The sequence below is a fragment of the Caloenas nicobarica genome, chromosome 1, assembly GCF_036013445.1.
Source record: "Caloenas nicobarica isolate bCalNic1 chromosome 1, bCalNic1.hap1, whole genome shotgun sequence".
NCBI classification, from domain to species: domain Eukaryota; kingdom Metazoa; phylum Chordata; class Aves; order Columbiformes; family Columbidae; genus Caloenas; species Caloenas nicobarica.
Window position 1 is genome coordinate 58547269 of NC_088245.1, and position 23913 is coordinate 58571181.

Below are 23913 nucleotides of genomic sequence, written 5' to 3' on the forward strand. Positions count from 1 at the left end.
CTTCCCTTCTCTCTTCTGTTTCTAACACACAGGACAGTGCAGTGGCTGCAGTTCAATTCTAGAAGTGAAGCCATTGTCCCACTAGCACCTGGAGGTGGTGCTCTCCCTGAAGGACAAAGATGGCAGAAGATCTGTATTGTAAAGATAGGTTACTTTACTCCTAGATGACGTGCAGAAGGCTGATGCCTAATGCACCGCACAAATCCGCAGCCTGGAGCACATGCCCAGACACGTTAATAGGCATCCATCTCACCTGCTGTTTAAGAAACAGGTAAACAGAAGCTTTTGCACCTAGCCACCATCTTTTTGCCCTACACCACACACAGCTTGAAGACACCATCAAGCCACTATCGCAGATACCAACAAGTAGGGCGAGTAGATTTAAAGGCCAAAAATTCAGAGTGAAAAACTGCGCAGCTAAGGGAAAAACAAAAATAGCGAAGTGTTGTCAGCAAACAGGGGAGAGCACCAAGAATACTCTAGCTAAACACCAACTGCAGATGAGAAGAGGTCTCTGCTTCAAGTAGCTGCATGCATGCAAGGATCTCTGTGCAAAAACAGGCAGCTCACGCCTCAAAGGTAAAACAATCCTTGCATCTGTAAGAAACCTGCAAAAGTTAGTTATTTATTTATTTGTTAGTCTAGTTAAAAGAGTATTACATTAAATAAGAAGTTGGGCAAAGATGCTGTCAAGTTAACTAAATACTTCTCAAACTGTTGGATGCAGGATCCAAGCCCCAGCATTAGAGTACAAGCAGCATTTGCCACAGTGTCTGTGGAAACAGAACTGAGATGGTCCTGACAGCGACAACTCAGCTGCTGCACACTGGGAGTTCAGCCCGAATGGACACCGCTCATCTGAGCACACCTGCACTAGTCCTGCTCTCTTGTTTGAGGTTGGTCAGTATACATCATTGCAGCTAAATCAAATTTCGCACCGGAACTGGATTTCATTCTATTTCATCTAATTGACTTCTCCAGGTTTCCTTCTCCTTAATTCTTCAAGCATCGTATGATTATGTGGAGCTACAAACATGCACCTGTGCTGGCCTAGCACGGTCAGGCACTGACGCAGTGCTATTTTGCTTAATTAACTCAAACAGCATAGCCCAGACACAGGCGTATCTTTCTCCAATCTTTCCATTTAACCCCAACATCACAGCACAATATGCCATGAATGTTTCAAGTATTTTATCCACTGCTATTTAAGTGGATATTAGATAATCCCAAAGTGCCTTTATTTTTAAGTTGCCAGTATAGAAATTTTACAGTAATGCAGCAACAGTAACAGAGCAAAATAAAAGTGCAATTCCTGATAAACAGCTACATATCTCCTAAGTAGGACTTACTAATACAAGGATAAGGAGACATGCCTTCACCCTTAATATACACTTACTGCTTAGAGAGACAGGAGTACACGACTTCAATAAATACCTCTTGTGGACTTTGTTAAAACCGTGAAACAGTGGGTTTTGCACTCGTCAGCTCTGCTTGCAAACAAATGCCTAATCATCAGTGAAAGTCACTCAAAATACTGTTAGTATTTTTGTTTATTCGGTTTGAGAGCACTTTGCAGATCACTGGTTTCATTCTTACTGGCACTTTCTGCTTGGTCCATTGATGCTGCGCGCCGCTTGTGCACTCCTGTGCACCCAGATTCACCGCAATATCCAACACCCAAAACCAGCTGAAACAACCTGCCCCAAAGAGTCTGCAGGCAGCAGAGGGTGCATGAGGAGGAGGAAGAAGAGGAAGAGGAGGAGAACAAACTGGCAAGATACCTTTGCTAACATGAAATAGAGTTTCTGCAGCAAACTGCAGATCAGCAACTGAGATGCAGGGAGGTGTTGGGGGGGAAGTATTTGAATAAATAAAAAGGCCTCATGGTAAAATATTCAAAATGTGTTATTAGAAAATGTCAACTTAAAATAATCAACAATGCCCCTTCAATCAGTCTATTTTCTTTTTACACAACTTACTCCTCAAGTGGAAACACTATAGACAGAACAAAGTCAAACCAGAAACTAGTCTCTTAAACTAAGTTACGTTTAGTGTGGGACTGGGGCCAATCTCTCCCTGAATGCGGGTGCTTATACACATAAGAATCCTACTGACACCAACAGGGCCCAGCCCATTCCAAATTAAGATCTGAAAACTAAGGTGCTCCCCTCTTTCTTTTTAAAGGAGGAAAAGATGGTTGTAGAAGAGCCTTCTTCCTTTCCCTTCATTTTCCCCTCCTCTTGTTTTAAAGAGACAGCAGGGAAGAAAAATTCAAGGAGAAAAATACAAGAAAAGCATAGTGATCTACAACTCCCCAGTAATAACTTATCTTTCATGTAAGAATTTCAAAAGAAGCTGGTTTTCAAATTAAATATCATAGAGTATTCTTTCATAACTGAATGTTTACCTGCATAACTGTCTTTGGCCAGGTACACTAAAAATTTGGACTTTACTGCTTACGTTTCAACGCTGGGCAACAGATAACAATTTAGAACACTTCACTCTTTGCAGAGTACCTATAATTATCAAGCAAAATTACAAAACTCTCATTACATTAAACATGTAAATGTAGGACTACGATTACTCCTTCTGAGGCTCATCCAGATTTTACATTCCCTTTATAGAAAGGCGCAAGATAGCACTGTCAGTTAACCAATCGGCACATCTCTTCCAGCTGATCAGTGTCCAGGTTATTTTGCCTTTGATTAGAAAACTCTATTCCTAAATGGTAAATCCAAAGTGCCTAGGAACAACACAAAGCTTATTTGTCCCCTCTCTCATAAACACGCTCAGTTCTCATAAAAAAAATTATTCAGCCTTTTGCTCTTTGAACTGGAAGACCTAAATGGCAAACTTGGCTTTTGATGTATTGCAGACGACTCATTAGGTCAAATTATTGCTTCAGTATTGTCTATGCCACTCCACACTCCTAATCTGTTGACGGACCGGAACAGTAATTTCACTCATCAGTTCTTAAGAGGCACTAGTAATATTTAGATGACAGCTAAAGAAAAGAAAGCTCACTTTCTAAAGTAAGCACAGATACATCAGAAAGCACAAGGATCTTCATAATTTAAAATGTGTCATTACACATGCACTCTTATAAAGAGAGCTATAGGGAGCACTGCTTTGATTATTTTACAATATTTTAAGAACCACTCTTTCAAGGGAAGGTTAATAGAACACTTAAGGCTTTACATCAAATTTCAGTATTACAAAAGCTACTATGTACGCTAAACCCTTCTCCTGCAGTGTTTAAAATTAATTAAGCTTCTAGGAACGAGCACCGAGAGATCTTCTTGACTGACTACATGTAATTAAGATTAAAAGATACGTATGCATAATAAAACATTCCAAATAATGCTCCAAAGCCAATGCTAGAGATGATATTTACACAGATTTAAATATAAAAATATATAATATTTGTAATAAGTTTTCCCAATAGTATCATCACCAGGCTGCCTCCTATTCAAATTTTTCTTGCTACATATTTGCTGGCCTTTCATCCCTTAAAAATAGCTCCTGTAACAATACAATAACAAAAAAAGTATGTGAAAATCTTCCATGATGAATCAATTAAAAAATAATGCTGGTATAATCTCTGCTCTTGTACATATTTGGACTTCTGAATACATCTTAGGCTACCATATCAATACGCAAAGCAATTTTTTTTGGAAGTTCAATCATTCTCATAATAAATGACTAGAAAAAGCATAATAGAACAGTTTATGTTTAGATAAAAAGATTACTAAATATTAGGTCTCTTCTGGAGTTTGCTTTGTGCTGAATTGGACATGCCCTATATCCATTCTCACTCACTTCTGACAAGAGCAAAAAGAGCAACTGAGACAAGGGAAAATGGGGCCAACAGTATGAACAAGGATTGACAATGAGAATTAACTTTAATGAGTTATTCTGCTTTTCCTTCCTTTGCATATTATCAATGAGTCTCTAAAGCTAAAAATTTGCACTGAATATTTTTTAGTACTGGATAGACCATAACCAGCTGAGAGTAGTAACACAAACAGAAGTTACCAGGAATTGTTAGCATATTTTGCTACTACACAGACAAGCAAATCCCAGGTTTATACTCTTTACTGAAAGGCACGAGTTCCCTCCTTCATTCCCTCCCCATGGACAGAATGCAAGGAATGCAGCTTCTGTTTCTGTATCTAAAGTTTGAGAAGCAAGACAAACAGAACTTTCTATAAAAATTGTTATTCCTAGAGAAATGAATTTTATAAGCCTATTATAATAGATACTCAGCCTGCAGCAGCCAAGAGCCAGACTTGGGACTTGCTACTAGAAAGGCAGAAGGTCTGGCTCCTGGAAACATACACTTTAAAGAAGTTGAGAAGTTCACTGTTCAGAGAACATCAAAAAGCCACGTTTGGATAAGACAGGCATATAGATAAAAACAGAACAAAAACAAATTGAAGAAAACTAAGAGGAGGAGTCTAGAGCAACGCAAGACAGCAGATTTGAAGTTTCTCCTCCATAAAGTTTATTTTACCATAACTCATTTTGCAGATTTGTCTCAACAGACCTTTTCTATTTTGGGTTAGTAGCTTATCGAGTGACTTGTAAAAAGGTAATACTGATGTGGAAAACAACAGGACCTTTCTACCCATTTGCTTACTGGCAGGATACTCACATTTAAGTAGGCAAAGCAGAACAAAAATGCAGAAATAATTCTGGAAATGTTATGCAAAAGAAGTATACTTGCTACAGACAGTTACAGAAAAAGGCATTCTATACAGACAAAGATCTTGGACTTCACCTCGACTTGGGCATTTTCAGCTGGATACTCCATGAAGTATCATATTAGTCACATCACGAACAGACACACATCATCTTACTTCAATGACATGTTTAAATTAGTTGGTGAGCCAGGATCTTGCTCCATCTATCAAATATTCCATCTATGACCTCCAAAATCTAATTTTGTGAGACCGACCAAGAACAGCAATAGCTTCCTAGATGACGTTTAAACTGGAGAAGAGCCCAACAAACTACCTGAAATATCTCTTTAGAAACTTGTTCCTGTCTTTCCCTGATGTAGCTGTTCTCTTTAATTCAGGTGCCTTGCTGGAAATCAGAGATAATTGTTAGAGCCTAAGGCAGTGCTTGGAAGCCTGTCTAGTGATGAACAGTGAAAAAACATCTTTCCAGACTTATCAGAGCAGGCTCTGCCAACCAACTTCTCCACTGGTTCTCACAGCAACTTTGTAGCCAGTTTACAGACTGGCGGAATCTCCTGGGTTTATGTTTACACACTCATTTCCCTGTCATACAGGTACCTGTCCTGGCAGGCCCTTGTTTGCCAGGACGCTTTGATAAATGGAAAAAGAGGAAGAGCAAAGAGTTTTGTGGTGGTGATGATCATAACAGTCTGCTCCGACACAGCTGTATCAAAGCTATTGCTTTGCAGTTGACATTTCACTCGGAAGGCTGACACAACAGAAGTAAAGCAGAATAGGTTTAGATAGTTCCTCCCTAATCTCTTTCTAGGGGAAAGCAGCACATTGGATAAACAGTTTCTGTCTCTTGCTTCCAAGAAAGAAAAACATAACGCTGTCCGGAACAACCTACACTGTCCAAGACTTTCATTGCTTTTTACATTCCCACACTTTTTCTAAAAATCTCTCCATCTAAAGTTTTTCACTTCCTATCTAAAACACCATTTGCAGGCCATGAATGGTAACACTGGCATTTCAAAGAAAGGCAGAGAATTAAAAATAATTCTAAGAGAGCTTATTCCTCTATGCCTGTGGATCAGCGAGCAAGACCAGCTGCAAGGAATCAGAGAAATCATATACATGAAGAACACTTTAATGACTTTCGCTTTATAAACCCTTGAACAACATTTCAGGAGACACCTTCCTACAGTTTTGTACGGTACCTGTTTATCAAATACTGGCACCTTCCACGACACCGATCACCAAGATGGAAGATCCAGAATCAGCTGTCCCTCTCCTAACTTGCCCAATTTTGTAATATATACCTGATGGCATATCAGTTTGGAGACTGCAACTTACATTTGCAAATCAACAGTAAACATACGCTTTTCACTACAGAATTTTAAAAAGTTCAAAATTCCAGAAATCTCTAGACTTTTCCGTAACAGGACAAAGGAAAAAAGAATCACCTTCACTATCATCTGCAATATTGAAAAACTATAGGTTTTAATACTGAAACTAAATCCAGCAAGGCTGATAGTTAGCACAAGAGAAAGTTTACTTTTTAAAAGAACTGGCCCTTCAAGAATCTTCAAAACCACATGAAACATCAGTTAAAAGTTTTACCTAAAGTATGAAAGATCATAGTCTTTTCTAATTGGCATAGTTACTGTTTAATGTCATTTAGTATGGCTCCAGTGTAAAAAATCCTTTAAGAAAAAGTTTTCGGTTAAATACAATTAACCCACTCATACTTTTCTTTCACAGTAAAGCATTCCTAAATTATGACCAAACATCCCAAAATAAAAACCTAAATGAAATAAATTGTTTCAGTAGTTTACTCCTTTGAAGTGCATCATGATTAACATGTGTCAGTTACATGTTTATGGCAGTAATATACTTCTGCTGCCCTAACAGAGGCTCCCTTAACCACTTCCATCCATATCTACCTCTTTTCAGAAAATTAGATTTTTACTATTACATTTGTTACTGATCCAGAACTCTTTTTTAAGAAAAAAAAGTTTTCACAGTACATGTTTACAGTAAGTCCATCACCATCAAGTGCATTTCTACATTATAATCTCCAATTTAAAGAAAAAAAATAAAGATAATTTTGAACACGATTAAAGCTCAGTGATTCTTGAGTACGTTACATACTTGACACAGACAAACAAAACTTCAATGAAAAAAAAAACAACCAAAACTTAAAAAAAAACACCTAAGAAGGCAAGGAGCCCAATTTAGAGCTTTGTTAGGACACAGAAATTCGTGACAAGAACTCTACCTCACATTTTAAGGAGGATTTTAAAAACAAGGTCAGTACTTTGGGCTAACTTCATACCCTTAGCATGGTGGCCCAGTAAGAGTTTTCTCACCATACATCTAAATAGAAGCGCAAAATTAGAAAACACTGAGTCTTTTACTGGGCAAAAATGACACAGCTTGAAAACTTTTTATTCTGCATATTCTACACCTAATCCAATTTATACTGTTCTGATTCTCTAAAAATAAGCACAAAACTGTAACTTAAACATGTTTCTAGTCAAAACTGGCAATGATTTATACATGCAACTGAAGGAGGAATCACATGTTACGAGTGTGCAAAGTTAACAGAACTATACATTGACACTACATGTCATTATAAAATTAGACATTAAAAAAAAAATCACGCTTTTCAGCCAAAAGAATCTAAATACATTTTATAAACTACAGACTCTGCTTTTCCCAGACAAAGAAGGTTTAAGAGGAAAGATCCCAGAGGCGCTGTGCCTGAGGTCGGAAGAGCCAGTAAACAAACCATAATTCAACACAGGCCCTTCCCGGAGAAGGACAAGCATCACAACACAGGCCTGACAGAGTGGGGAGAAAAGAGGAGAATTACAGGAGAATACGCTAACCACATTCTCATTTGTGACCTCAATAAACACTAGTCAGACAGGCAGTCTTCAAAAAAAAAAGCTTTATCCCATAGGGTTTCTCTTGATTACACATTGTTGCATGCTTGTTTTTTCTTTAAAGATTATTCAAAGGTTTCACAATGGTTAATACATTATACTGTAATTCCTATAGTGATACAAGACTTGTTTAGGTTCTCGTGCTAGTCTAGCATCGCTACTGCCTATTTATACAGAAGGATTTTCACCGAAACCACGGGTTACAGGCGGAAAACAAGACTTCCAATCCCTCTATCTGGAAGTTGAAGCATAAAGGGCGAAAGTTCTACTCCAGCAACTCACAATGTCATGGTTACCCATTGTAAGTCCACCCTAGTGAAAACCACTGATTTTTCATTATTTGCAGCATATTTGCATAACATACAGATTTGCTACATGTGTATTGCCACAAGCATAGTCTGAAAAGAAGGAAAAGGGTATAGCAGCACTGACTTTAAGATCTGTTATACATGTACTCTGTTCAGTTACACTTATTCAGAGAGCAAATGCTTACTTCTGGTATATGCCTCTGTTTTCAAGGATACATAAGAAGTTTTTCCATTTCTTTCCCTGGACTTCCAGAGACCTAGATGCCTATCTTTTAGGCAGCCTAAGTCAGAAGAGAGAATTTTCACCTCAAGTATTAAAATTAAGTGAAGGAAGATATGTGGGATAAATCTGGATCTTAAATTGATGCACAAAGATTTATAGCAGAGTCTGGGTATTAACCGTGTCTCTTGTAAAATACAAAGAAGAGGAGAAAATGAGCCATATATTACTTGAACAGACATCTTTACTGTTTTCACTAGAGTTTTAATGTAGGTGAACACACCAAATAAAACTAAAACCTTCACCTTACCTGAGAACATTCACTCCTCTTGCAACACTTTCTCTTCATATTTTCCCTCATTACATAATACTCCTATGCCCTTCCAACTAAAGTATCTTTATTTACAACACAAATCTTTTTAAATGTAGCAATGGCAGTCATTTCTTTACTATGAAGTTACAGCTAACCCCTGCTTTCCAACCCATGTTCATAAATGCCAGTAATCTTCCTATGGATACCACTTCTCTCCTCAAGCAAAGCTTCTTTTCAGAAAACAAACAAACAAACAAATCAAGACAGCAAAAATATTTTTTCTAAGCATTTAACCCCAGTGCCATTTTCAAAACAAATCCTGGGCAGATAACTCACTTTGAAAACCATGTCATGTTTAAAGTTAGGAATTCTGAAAACAATGCTGTAATTTGAGGTTTATCCAACACTTCCAGACTAACAACTTTCCAGAATTTTTCTATAGCTCTTCTTATACTCCATATTCAGAGAACTGCACAATAAATTGCATGCACATGCAATACGCTTTAATATGGCCCTTTTAAAAAATTGCCTTCATATGCACTATTTTGGAAGAAGAAAAAGCTATGAAAACATATGGATTTGGTTTTACATTGTTACACAGAGCACAGGCAGCAATACTGTGTTGGATGATCTCAGCCACTGCTTTTAAGACCTCATATCATCCACGTGGCCAAATTAGAGAATGCATAAGCCTTTTATTCCCAAATACACCCTTTAACCATCTTTCAGGCTGAAGTGATCAGATTTTTTTTTTTTTTTTAAGTAGCTAAAGATACTTCAACCATTTCTGAATGTTCTTACACATGAAAATATGCCCCTTTAATACTCTTAAAAATCAGTTAGGTGCCATCAGGACGATAGCTGGGACACAAGGGAGGAGGAAAACAGAAGAGGAACAGGAACAGAAAAAGAAACTACAGAGAGAAAGAGACAGACGGGTAAGATGCTGATGGCAAAGCAGAGAGTCCCAAAGACCCAGCCACTGAGGCATGTGGAGCTTCTGATCCTCACACCCACCATTTCTGGATTTCCTCATTCTTTTGGTATACAGTCACTGGACCAGGGACCACTGTCAAGATGCATCTTCATCCTCTTCTAATTAATGAGGCAGAAAGAAAACAACGTGTCTAGCTAAGATGTTTACATGTCACATGTGTAAACTGATTTTATGCCTGTCTCTTAAGGTTTGTCCTTTTTTTATTATTGTTTTAATAATGCTGGGGGAGCCACACAAAGATTTTCACAAAAGCCTTCAGCTTGAAATATTTTAAGAGTCTGTGCAGAAGCATTAACCATTCACAGCTGCAAATGAAATCAAAGGTATTTCTGTTAGGAAATACTACACCAATGCCTCAGTTTCCCTTTGTAACACCTGGCTGTCACCTCAGTGACACAATATAAAAACATAACTTTTTCAAAAACTTATTATAAAGCACTTCCATTAAACTGTAATGAAGAAACGGGAGAGAAAACATTAATCTAGAATCTACTTATAATTTTGGATAGCATGATCAGAAAAATGGGATTGAAAAAGAACCTCAGTGAGCTAACACCACGCATCCTGTCCAGCAAATGAGGCCAGAGTCCTCTAGGAAAAACAGCATTTAATTTAAAAAACCCCTATAAAATAGTGATATGCAGATGGAACCTGACTAAGATAGGAAACAAAACCTTCAATTCCAGCATTTCTTAAATTCAGATTGCCTTGGAGTCTGCTATTTTAACATTCACTGAAGCAGGGTTTTAAGTGCTTACTGAGGAAGGGTTTTTTTTTTTTTTTTTGGTAACAAAACTTCAAATGTTTATATAAACAGTGACCTACATCCCTCTCAGTTTATGAACTGAAAATGAGACAAGTTTATGATGTGGCAACACAAAGACTAAGCATCAGGAAGAACAATGAAGTAATCTAAAACTTCGCTCTTCAATCTTAAATTGCTGGGGAAGCAACGAAACAGAGTGCAAAGAGTAGATGAAAAGAGAAAGAAAAGTACAGGGACAAAAAAGCAAACCATAAGAATACATAAGGTAGAAAAAGGAGACACTCTGGGAGCACAGAAGACACTTATATTAACACCGGGAACGCCTTCATCACCCGATAGAACATAGCTGTTCCTCTCTAGATTTAAATAGTAACCAAGTGAAAAAAAATTTAAAACTTTTAATAGCTAAAATTTCAAAGCATATTTGATGTTACAAAAAACGTAAAGGGAATATTACAAAATGAATATGCGAGGGATATGACCACCTCAGCATTGTTGCATAGATTTTTATCATTATGACTTCACACAACTACCTCAAATTTAAATTAGCTCCTCATAACAGATGTACAATTACAAGGTATCACTAGGAGTTTCATTCTTACTCAAGGGACATATATTCGTTAGTAAAGTAGCCATTTGTAATTTTGATTTTTTGTGGATTGTATTTTGCCAGTTTTACAGTGTCCACAGAGGTCAGACTGTTGACAGGGGCAGGACCTGCTGAGGCTTCCAGTGAACAAGACCTTGGTATGGAACCCAAACCAAAGCTGCTCTTATCAGCAGCTGTCCATCTTGTCACAAGACAGCACCCTTACTCAGACACCGCTGGACTGTCACCTCTGAGAAAGATACTGAGTGGCTCTTCAGAGGAGAGAGGAGGGAAGGAAAAAAAAAAAAAGAAAGAAAAAAAAGGATAATGTGGGCAGAGCCACGGTAGTTGCATTCAGAGAGAATAAACACAAAACCAAAGGGAATTTTCTTTCGTTAACCAAGGCAAAACTTGGTATGTCTTCTGGATATGTCTTCTGGTTTGACACTACAAAGAACGAGGGCAACTGATCAGGCAAGCCCATTTTCACTTTTTTTTTCCCCCCGTTTCAGTATTAAACACTGACAACTGGATTATTTTAAATGCTCTTCATGCATGACAATTTCAGAAGCTTACCTGCTAAGCAAATTCTGTCATTGTTTTGTGGTTTTATATGCTATTTTCCTTTACAGTAAAAACAGTAACAGATATTTTAAAGTGTCACTACAATTACTAGTGACAGAGTTTTCACAGAAAACATGTTCACAACCAAATATCCACACCTCAGAAGGATCAAGACATACTCACACAGTTTTACAGAGTGCCATAGCAAGGGCAACACTGGAGGGAGGTGAGCTCATTCTGACCCTGCATTAGTCAGTGAAAAGACTATCCATTCATTCTATAAGTTGCAAGTCAAAAAGGTAGACATTGAACAAACCTGACAAAATATTTCACAGTTTTACGTAATTAGAGAGAAAAGGAGGGTTACACCATCTTCCACAAGAATCTAGAGCTTTTCATAAATAGCAAGCTATACAAGGAGTGCAGAATAAACACACTAACTTCACAAAATTAAATTATATTAACAGGACAATGAAGCATTTAAAGTAAAAAGCATGCACTGACTCTTTACACAAAAATAAATAGGCAGTTCTTTTCACAAAACTCCTCTCTCCCAAAAACCCCTCAGGAACCAAGTGATACCAACAGTTTCCTGACATAGCCCTGCCCAAACCAGGCCAAGAAGACTCAGTGATAAAATGCCAGCTACCACCAGGGCCTCCTCAACATTAGCAGTCTTCTCCTACCAGTGGACAGACAGACAACAGACAGCTGTGGTGAGAAACTGGGGTACACTCTTAAAAAAAAGACTGGGCACATAAATGCTGAAATACACAACCAATGCATTATTCTTGCATTTGGCTCCCTGAATTACTACCCTAGAAAAAGAGTAAACAATACTAAACAGAACAGAGGAATGTATTTACTATAAAAACAGTGTATTTCTCCTCTACAAACGCAGTAAGAACTGACAGGCTGGGCCTGAGCTGACACACCAGGCACAGAATGTGGCCTGGCCTGCACAGACTCTTCCTCTCTGGGACGCTTCTCCCCCCAGCCCTCCTGCTCCTTGTCTTGCCCACCAGAGGTGAACATCTTGCCCACCACAAGTGTGCATCTGCTCCGCCACGGCTAGGGCACAGCCCTGGCCTTTCTACGCAAAGAACCTGGCACTCAGGAGTCCCTCAGTGCCAGCAGATAAATGTCCTTCCTCGCCCCAGCGCCACAGTGCTCCAGCTGTGTCCAAGGGCTCTTTGGACAGCCCAGAACTGAGAAAAACATGTAACATTGCTATTCACAAGACAAAGCTGAGTAACAACGATTTTGTGTTTGATATCCTACTCCTTCCCCTCACAGGCACATTCATCAGTTCCCCAAGAACAGGAGGGACAGTCCACCCACCACCAGGACAAGGGGATGGTACCCACAGGCCTCCAGGAAGGGTGGTGCGGTGCTTTGTGGCTTTTCCTCCCCAATACACAAGCTGGGTCAAGACGATTTCTCAAGATCCCCAACCGAAGGGATGACAGGCCTTACAGCAGGCTGTCACCTACTGCCATTGTCTACTCCCCACTGAATAACATAAGTCCAACCTAGAAACAAAACCCATCTGTGTAGAAATGGCACATACCTACCAATCTGAATATGTATATATGCTGTTTGGCCTTAGGAAGGACAAAGGTAACCCCTACTTTGCCAAGGGTAACCCTCACACTGAAGTGTGGGCCTCTGGTGTCACAAATGCCAAGCTTTACAAATTTTTCAGTCTTTCAGGATGACCTCCACGGTTGACCAGGAACTGTGAGGGCTGACAGTAGTTCTCCGACCCAAAGTTCTGGATATTTGACCTAGACACTGCTAGGAAATCAAATAATTTGAATTGTTCAGATAAAACAATCATTAAAAGCATCTACAAAACCTCATTTCTTCTTAAAGCTGCGACCTAAGAGACTACCTGTTTATTCAGTTCTATAAGTATTTATTCCTTCAGACCTCAGATCTCTTGTAATTCATTCTTCACTGAACTACAGGATCCCTCAGGGAAAGAGAAGGATCTTGTAAAATGAAGCACTTGGAATGTCAGTAAACAACACTATAGAAAATTAACTTGTGTGAGGACAGTAATACAACAAAAACAATGGATGTCTCTGTTTTGGCCTTGGATTTTGCAACTCTCAATTTTCAGTCTCCTACTCCAAAATTTCAGCTGTGCTCTTAACACGAAAATATAGCACCTGCTTCAAGTGGTGAAAAATGAGAACTAAGTTACTTTCTAATAAAGCTATAATTCTTGATAAATCCGATTTCTGCCCCTTAAATTATTTACATATGACAAGTTTGTTCTGCACAGGTGTCATCCTACCAGCAAGACATGATGCATTCTATCATTTAATTTAACATGTTACTTGCAGCCTGAATTCAAAAAGCATGAGAAAAGTCACATTAAAGAGATCAAAACATTGCTAAGACTACGGCAAAAGGTGTACAACAGCTAAGAGAATAATATAATTTTATCATTAATATCACCTAAAATACTGAAAAAAGTGAGTTTATTTTCAAGCATATTTTAAGTTCACCCTCAAAGTTGCATTAATACGATTAACATCATCTTTTCACACCTGCAGCATCCAGACTTTCAGAACTCTTACAGTGCAGCACCAGATTATGAGAGGTCTCTGAGAAAGTGCACATACCTGTGAGCAGGAACCCACCAGCCTTCTTCAAATTAGAGAAACCAAGGTCTACTGTACTTTGAAGTACTTTTAATCTGTTGTTTGGCTCAGATATGCCAAAATAATACTGTAAAACTTCACAAATGCAGAGGAGTAACATACCTAGCTGTGGATAAACAAGATATTTGATATTCTTAAAACACAAGCAAAGTTACTGTTTAGCCACAGACACTGACAGGGAAAATATTTCAGATGTAAATACCCACAATCAAAAATTATGTAGGCTGTGTTCCGCTTCATACCAGTGGGGATGAAGCCTCTAGGTGCTAACAATACAAGATGTGTTACATAAGACTATACACTTATTTTTAGAAGCACATTACAAATTAAGTACTGCACTGGAATCTGTTGCAGAGCCATGGACAGTTACATCAATGTGCACAGAGAACAATTGCTCAGTTGGAGCAGAATTAGATTAGGTTCAGATTAGAGTCCCCTCCTGCCAATCCCAAAAAATACTGAACCATCTGAGACTAAAACAGTTAATGTGCATACATAAAAAAACCCGAACAAAAACAAAAAAAACCAACCACGTACACTACTAATCTTAAATACAGACATATTCTTTTCTATGAGCAGCAGAACTAATAAAAACTGGCTGCTTATAGATTTGTTCTTTTGTTTCTTAATACTTCTCCCACACCATGATAACCCTCAACTTCCTTCTTTGCCACATCTCTTCATCACTCACTTTCCTCCCTGCTCCAGGGAAGAGTCGTGGCACAGGCATTGGAAGTCTGTGTGCGCTCACAGGCTGCCTGACCAGCTGCCGTCCTAGAGGATACATACTAGATCAGGTCTGACTATCTCTTTTCCAATTTCAACTTCCTATACCTAGACACAATTTCACAAGGTCTGTAGTACCACAATTTGAGTCTTAATTTCTCCTTCCGATTTAAGTTTCCGTATATAAATACAGGTATAAATTAAATGCTTAACTTTTGAGTTAACTCATACACACTCATTTGGGGGAGGGACAGACAAACCAAACCATCTCATAAATCGCACCTCCTGAGAAAAACTGAATCAAAGCTTCCTAGGTGTTTGCTTTCTCTAAACAGTACTAGATACTGCAGAATGAACCCAGCATGCATTTGCCTAGAGTAAACTTTGTTCTTCCTTCACCCTCTCTGATTTTCACTGCTCCTCTCATTTTTACCACTTAAAAAAAAAAAACAACTGCTAACTTCATGGTCATGCATGACACAGCTCTTCAAAATAACCCAACCTGAATTTTTTAGTATTGCTTTCCCTATTTCTTGCAGATACAGACATAAAACAATCCATTAAGCGCATCCTACTATCAACAGATTTTACTACCACTGTTTATTCATCTGCAGCCTACGCTATTCCTCTTCAGCCTCTTTGCTAAGTACATTAACAGCGTGGCCTGTAAAGTACGCTTAGTCTACCAAATTTTAAAATGCACCTCTCAACATGTTTTTGTTTTAAAAACTGGACTCTGAAGATGCAGCTATTCAAGAGCACAGAAAAATCCAGCAGCTGCACATTGGAATACAGACCTGCTGCAGGAAAGAGCCAGTTAAAGGCACCTCCTCTCAGCGAGTCACTCCTTGTTGCCAATCAGACCTACACTTGGTCATCCCAGTTTTCAAGACTTACTGAGCTGTTGCTAAAAAAAACATTATTTCAGTCTAGTAGTGTATTTGAGAAAGGGAGGCCTGAAACTCAACCTAGAGCCAGGACCCTATAAGAACTGCCAGGTGCTTTAAAACAAAAAAAAAGGTAACTTAAGCTAAATTTATGTCTTTTTTGAAGACAAAAGATTAGGATCACAGCTAATATTAACAGTTTGCAAATACCTGATTTAACTGTTATGAAAATACAACTTGCCATCATGCATATGCTGCTGGTAGTCAAAATACACATCTACGTGAGATAAGGAGAGCTCAGAAGAGCACCAACCTCTTGAAAACTACATTTTATCCTTGCAAGAAATTCAGAGTACTTCCTATTTCATCACAGATGTCCCGCACCACACGCGTTCTTATATAACTGAACTTCCCTGAATTAGGGGGTAAAACAACTCAAGCCTTTATTGCTGAAAACATATCATCCTGAACATGCCAAAGCTTCCTAAAAAAGTGATTAATAAGCTCCATATCACAATAGCACAATAACCTGAATTCACTTCAACTTCTACCATAAAATAACGAGATACTGACTTATTCATGTGTATAACGCTGATCTTAATCAATTTGATCTTGAAGAACCAGTTTACTAGAAATGTGCATCCATACCCAGTAAATAAAACAACGAATTAAGATTTCAATGTAAAGTACCTTTCTACTTTGTGATGATGCTTTTGACATATTGAAAAAGTTACATCACACAGCGAAGTATCAAGATTGCACCAAAGTATCTCACATTATTTTTTTTTTACTGCAAATAGTTTTACAGGTGGACGCAATATTACAAGGTACTTTTAACATTCAGAATCACTTATCGTGTCTTTAATTCTTTCAAATACTGGCACTGCCTACAGCTTAGATTTCTTTTTGAAAACCTTTCAGATTTCCACTTCTCCACACCCCGAATTGTGGTATACGCTCTCAACAGAAGACCTTCTTCCATACACTTTTTTAGCCTACTTCCATCATTGCATAAAATAACCCACTTCACAGCTATTTTCCTGTTTTATAAATTTTTTATAATGATATTTATATGCAACGAGTACTTTCTCACAAATTTTGTTACTGCTGAACAGTGAAAGACTCCAAGCATACACCTGAACAAGTCCCCTACACAGTACAGCAACATTTTTTCCATCATATAATTCTCTGGCAACACTTGCTTTGCAAGAATAGTTTTCACAATTAGAACAAAAAATGCATTAAAAATAGCTACAAAGTCTAATCAGTCTAGCCCCAATAATGCAAGGTTTTTGTAGGCTGGAAGGAGAAAAATACTATTCCAGTGAAGCTTGAAGAAAAAACTCACACAGTCATACATACTGTATGGCAAGTACACAGTCCATTGACACAAGCATTAGTTACTTATTTTGCACCAGGATGGGCATCCTCCTACAATCCTTAGACAGAAAAGATAGTGTGTGATATTAAATTATCATTGTCTGTGTTATGAAGGCAGCTTGAGAAAAACTTGTTTGCCAAGAAGTTGCCTACAAATCTAAACATTAACAGTTTAGAATTTAAAATAGTTGCAGTTGTTTTAATGTAATTAGTCATACTGCTCCTTTTTTTGGTGCCTGGAAACTCCTTGCTATTGTTTTCAAATACACACATTTTTAGATTGTCATGAAAATGTTGTGGACGTATAATTCTAAAACACATAAGGACAAACAATACAACTGCCACCTATTGAATTTGGTATAGGACCATTTTGAAGTTTTTACCATTGCCTTTTCTAACTGTATGTGTTAACTGCTACTGGTATCTAGCTCCACAGAAGCCTTGAACCATGCAAGCAAAACACAGGAAAGCATTTTCCTCTTTTACAGACTAGAACTTGGCTATAAATGGGTTAAATGACCTACCCAGAGTCACCCATCACTTCAGTAGGTAACTCAAAAAGACAGAAAGCATGCTCTCACACTTAGGCTCACATTCAATCCATCACTGTCTCCTCAACTGAGAATAACACAAAGTAGGAGTTTCCATTTTACTTTCATAAATACATCAGTGTTTTATACTAGTTTTCCTTCTAAATAAACTCTACCTTTTTACAAATAACTTGACCTCAGCCAACTATATTCATCCATCATCGATCTCAAATTCCTAAAATATCTGAAGGTAGAACTTGTGACAGGGAGTACAAGATGACACTTTAAAAAAAAAAAATTGTCCCAAACCAAAAGGAAAACAGGAGGAAACAATGGTTTACTTATTAACGAATTTCTGATAACAACTTTTGCATTTCAATTCAACAAGAGAAGGATGTGTCTGAAAAAAGCGTCAGTTATAGTGAAGTTTTAACCTACCAGCATAATCTGAAAGGAATCCTCCTAGGAAATGTAGAGAGTTGTGAAATTAAACATATTGGCAGTGTAAAGAGCAGTCAGACAGCAGAGCAAGCAAGTCAAGAGGAAAAAATAAAGCACACTTTTCTGTAATGCTACTGATAACCAACGCTATCTCAAGACAAATTGGTGGGGCTCAGTAACCTCTTCAGGCATGGATCATTTACACCTTGATTTGGGGCCTATCACACAACCAGACCAGAAGCTGAGCCAGTACACACTACCACAATACAAATATTCGATTTTCAGCAGAGCATTATAAATGAAAGATAAAACATACATTAAAAGCAATCTGAACTTTGTTTTGTTTTGTTTTTTTCTGATACGAACAAAAAGATTGTAAACCCTATGTAGAAATCTCTTGATGATTAGCACAGACCACGTTTGGTATACATACACCTTCTCTAAAAACAAAATAATTCCATAAGGACAACCTTAAACATCCTGCTTTGCAATAATGTCACTTGACACCATTCTTTCTACACTGTTATAACACTCAATAAAAGCATACTTAGCTGTCAACATGCAGCATCCCTCCTGAAAACTGTCATGCATGAATTTAACTATCAACATGTGAGTAGGTGTTTTTAAGCCAATGAGACTTATCCACAAACTTTCAGTTGTTCTTACGTTTTTACAGGAACCTGGGTCAGGAGACCAATGCAGCGCACACACGCACACACACAAAGAACCAAAAAAAAAAAAAAAAGCAGCCAACCCTATCCAAGAAACACAACTGAAACAGGTTGTTTTGAAATGCTCAGTACAGTCTACCTGAGACATCAGGATAAATTTCAGGCAAAAATATTAGCAGGTCTCTGTTGTATGGAAGAATGTCTAAGTATAATTTTTTTATTTATTTATACCTCAAAAGCCAAGATGAAGCAAAGATAACCTAACTTGAACTTCTTGGCTTTTGACAACAAGCACTGTAATTCATGTATACACTGTATTAATAATAATTTAAAAAATTAGAAAGACTATCTCACTTAAGAGAGCAATCATTCAAATCTGTGGCAAAAATTATTGTTTTAACTTACTAGGGTACTGCACTTCTATATAAACTGGCACAGAGCTTTCTATCTAAGCTAACATTTAGAAACACACACAACAAATATGGCAAGTGTTCTGCCAAGACTGTAATGGTTTATATGTATGTGTATATATATATTTAAAGAACACATTTTTAAGGTGCCTTTTAAAAATCCGTATTCAAGCACATTAGAATTTTAATGGCATACGTAATAATTAAAAAAAAAAAGTTAAATACAAGGATCTACTTTAGAACAAAATTCAGTACTTGGAAGCTTGGGTGCACTTTCTATACTACCTCATAATGAAACAAGGAATTCAATGTTTCTCTGAAGTTTCCAGATCAAGTCAAAAAGACAGGTGCAAGAAACCTCTATTTTAATTCCACTACGGTGTATTTTTAAGGTCTATTCAACTCTTGAGTCAATAACAACAAGGAGGTGCAAGACACTTCTGATACAAGATACAAGGTGCAAGATACAAGACTGCTTTAAAGCTATAATGAGATTACAACTTTACAATTACTATACAACAGACCCTTGCACCAACAGAAATATAAATTATTTTTTTTAAAGCTAGAGCAGAGGCTAAAAATGCAATAATGTTTCTAATTTCAGAGTTAAACTCTATCTAGACAAAAATGCATTTAGAAGTATAGCAAACACACCAGAAACACTTTCTGAGAGTACCGTTCCACTGCATGCACACACAACTTTCACATGAATGGGCTGAGATACAATACCAAGATTTTCAGGTGTGAAGAGCCTCTTATGAGACTAGTTTTAAACATCAAACTTCAGGACACGTTAACTACCCTATTTTTTCCACTGAATACCAATTCTTTAAAATTAGATTCTTTCAAAGAGAATTCAAACCAATTTTTTTTAATAAATTCCAGGGATTTTTTTTCAGTTCTTAGCTAAAGGCTTTTGGTTTCGTTTGTTGGTAGAACTGACACAAAGATAGGTTACAATAACAATGTCTACTTTGACAGCAATATTAAGTTTTTAAAAGAGACGTGTAGACAAAGTTTATCTACCAGTACACTCTTAGCTTTATCAACAGCTTCCTGAAAGTGAAACGGAAATACACTTGCAAGTCAAGTCAGCCAGCTCATGATAGCAAGTATTCAAATCCCTTCCTAAAATCAGAAGCAGTTGACACCTTGAAGTTTAGTATGCTGGCTGAATTCTCAACATAAACAATAGTGGAAGTTGAGGGGGAAGAAAAAAAAAGGCATTGGACACATATATAGTCTTCAAGATCGTAAAACTGGATCTTGCAAGTTGCATCCTATCAACATGCCGCTATAAGAGAACTCAAAGTACATCAACACACACACAACAATTCTTCCAAGTCCAAAGCAAAGATGCCTTTGCAATATAAACCCAAACAATTATGTTGTCCTTGCAGGTCTTTACAAGTTTTAACAGTCTGAAACACATCCAAGTTTCCATAAACATCAAGGTTTCCACTAACTGATGTCACAGCAGGTTTGATCACCTTAAACTCCCTTCCCCCAGCTGAAGAGTTAAGACCAGCAGCCAGTCAGCAGCACCAGATGTTCCTGCCGTGTAGGCACACAGGAATGTCTCCTTCACACACTCAAGTCACACGCATGCACATACATATAGAAGAAAGAGACACAAAAATTTCTTATCTTCCCCTAGGGACAAAATCGTGCAAAGCTGGAAGTAAGTTTTTCCCTGATAAAATGGACTTAAAGCAGAAATGAAAACAGGCTTGTGTTAGATGTGGATCAGCAGCAGGAGCTGCTGATCCACATCTAACACAAGCCTGTTTTCATTTTCTCATATCACAAAACCCCCAAAACAAAGTTACCTGTAACTTCACAAAAAAAAAAAACACAACACACAACCACACACCCCAAACCAGAAATGCTAAACCTACAATACCTGTAAGCAAACCCTTGTATCCATCAGGACAGCGCACACGGACACTGACTACAGCACAAACACTGCCTCTCGCACCCTTCCCCACCACTCTCGGGTCTCCCTCTCACCCCTAACCTGTCACCGTGTCCCGCCTGTCCCCAGCCCGCCCCTGTACACTCTGCCCCCGGGTCAGGCTCACACCGGAGCCCCGAAACGCCGGCCCGGCGGGCAGGGGAAGGCCGGCTCCTTCCTCCGGGGGCAGCGCTCGGGAAAGCGGCTCGGTCCGTTTCAAGTTTGTTTTACAAACACGTCTGAGGGAACACCAGAACCTGTTTACACACCACCTTAACCGCCGCCAGGAGGAGAGTGGAAAAGGCGCAGGCGAAAAAACCCCCATATTTTTCGATGGAAAACCAGCCAGCAGAGCCCCTGTCTCACCCCCTTTCTTCACCCCGGGCCTTCCCGGGGGCCGGCGGAGCAGGCCGCAGGGCCACTCGGGCGAAGCGCGCAGCCCGGCGCCGCCCGGGAGCGGGGCCGGTGGGAGCCCCGGCCGTGGGCAGGAGGTTTCGCCGGCCCGGCGGCGGGCCCGGGGGGAGGCGGCGGGCGGGGGCCGGGCGGCCGCGCACCCCCGCCGCAGCGCGGAGATGGGCCCGGTGGCGGCGGCGGGGGAGAGGTGCGGAGGCGGCCGCCGCTAGGCCTGGGGCCGGGCTGGGGCGGGCGGCGAGGCGGCGGCGGGAAGGAGCTGTCCCGGGCGGGCCGAGCGGGCCGCGGGGCGAGCTGCCAGCGGCGGCCGCGGAGGATGCGGGGCCCAGGCACCGCTGGGCCGCGGCCTCGGCCGGCCCCGGACAGGCGCCCGGCGGCCGCCGGCGCCCGCGGCCGCGGAGGAGGGCGGGGGGTAGCGGGCCGGGTCGGCCCTGCGGCTGCGCTCCCGGCTCGGGCGCCGCGCGTCCCCCCCGCTCCCCCTCGGAGACAAAAGCAAACGGAAACCCGGCGGGACGGCCCCGGGCTCGCAGGGCCCCGCCGCGGGCCGCGCCGCCGCCCGGCCCCCCCTCATCGGCCCGCGGCCGGGACGGCGGCGGGGCCCGGGGCGGCGGCGGGGGCCGGGGAGGGGGCGGCTGGGGCCGGACTCACCGCATGAATTTTCTTGTCCCGCGGATCCAAGATGGCTGAGTATCCAGCACGGAGGATGCTGGGGGAGCAACCTTTACCCTCTGACCCGGCCGCCGCCGCCGTGACCCCGCCGCCGCTCGGCCCGGCAGGCAGCGCCGAGGGGCGGGGGCAGCTGCTGCCGCACGGTCCGGCGCGACGCGGAGCGGCCCCGCGGGGAGCGGTGCGAAGGCGCTGAGGGGGCCGGGGAAGAGGAGGAGGAGGAGGAGGAAGGAGCAGCGAGGCTCGCTCGGCTGCGCTCCCTCCGCCTCCCGCGGGAGACGCGGCTCAGCGCTTGAGGCCCCGCACGGCGCCGGGCCCGCGGCGGGGCACGTAGGCCGCGGGGCTGCTGGGCCCCGTCGCTCTCCGCGGGCCTGGGGCGGCCGGAGGCGCCGGCGCTGGCAGAGGCGCTGCTGCCCGGGGACGCGGGGCTCCGGCGCGGCGGCGCCCGGCCCGACCCCCATTTTGTGAGGGGAGACGGCGGCCTGGCCCGGGCCGGGCGGCGCTCAGGCTGGGGCGCCGGGCCAGGCCGGGCCGGACAGGGGCTGTGAGGGCGAACGGCGGCCGGGCGCGGCGGGGCTCCCCGGCCCTCCTCTCGCCCTGCGGAGGCAAGAGCCCTCAGGGGTGCCGGGGGGGGCTGTGGAGACCTACCCAGGGCAGCCGCGCACCCCCGGGAGGCGCCCCGCGGTGCCGAGGGGCTGTCCCATCCCCTGCAGCCCGGCCTGTCCCCTCTCCTTGGGTCACTGAGTGTGCAAGGAAGGGCCTGGCCTTGCTGTAGGCTTGTGTGTTAAGTCTGCGGAGGATCTGGGTCAGGAACTACCGTCCTGATTAGATAAATTGTGTGAAAGTTCACATTTTCTGTGTCAGTGAGGTAGCAGCAGGCAGGAAGGCCCTGCTATCCACTTTGTCTGTTTCTAAGATGGGAAAGTGTTACCGAGATGGCACAACTGGACTTCTTAATATTATCAGCTCTGAAAATGTATGCTATAACAATGGCTCAAGTACAGCAAATGCTGATGCGCAAAACACTCGTAATGCAAATAGTCCCCTTGAATTCAGTAAGACTATCAACACTACGAAAGCTAAGCCTGTGCACGACCATTTACAGGAGCGAGGAAAACATAATTTATGAACTGACTTCTCTGATCCATCAAAAAAGCCCCAGTGGCGCTTCTACCTTAATGTTGTTGTGAAATCATCATCAAGTTTAAAAATTCAAACAAAAAGATGGGCGTATAATACTTCGCCAGAAATAATGAGTGTCTTTCAATAATTTCACACGTGTTTTCTTTTCAGGTTTGATTTTGGAGCTCCAAACTGAATTTAAAAAATAAGTATTCAGTAGGTTACACAACACTAAGATTTTATAGAAATGTTAGTACTACAGTAACATGGTTGTCAACATAAATGTGTCTGTTGACATAGACTTGTTTAGAAGATGAAAGAACACAGTCTTTAAGCGAGGAGACCAGGTTTTTTAATGTCACCACCTTTTTGTGCAGCACAATTGCATGCTGAGCATGGGTGCCGTGTCATTGAAATGAATGTCTATACAGTTTTTTCAAGGAATATACTGCACTTTATTCTTCTAATATTTTAACCTTTCTTTTGTCTCTCAAATATTCATGCATTTCCTGTAAATAAGCCTTCATAAAACACTGTAAGTGACATCCTGTTTTAAGTAAAGTATCTGTGAACTTCTAGAATACTTTTGTTGTTCAATCTGAAAAATCAAAGATTTCTTTCCACCACATGACAGATAAAAAGGCAGTACATTT

General features: G+C 40.9%; 1 protein-coding gene across 2 annotated transcripts in view; it reads right to left on the reverse strand.

Annotated features, from left to right (window-relative positions):
- The window catches only part of CNOT2 (CCR4-NOT transcription complex subunit 2), a 91113-nt gene extending 68914 nt beyond the window's left edge, over positions 1 to 22199 (reverse strand). Inside the window, exon 1 of one of the 2 annotated variants that reach the window (XM_065637026.1) lies at positions 22121 to 22199. The gene's annotated coding sequence lies outside the window, so the exon portion shown is untranslated. The remainder of the gene's footprint in view (positions 1 to 22120) is intronic. The other variant, XM_065637036.1, reaches the window with a different exon arrangement.
- Positions 22200 to 23913: the final 1714 nt, after the last annotated feature.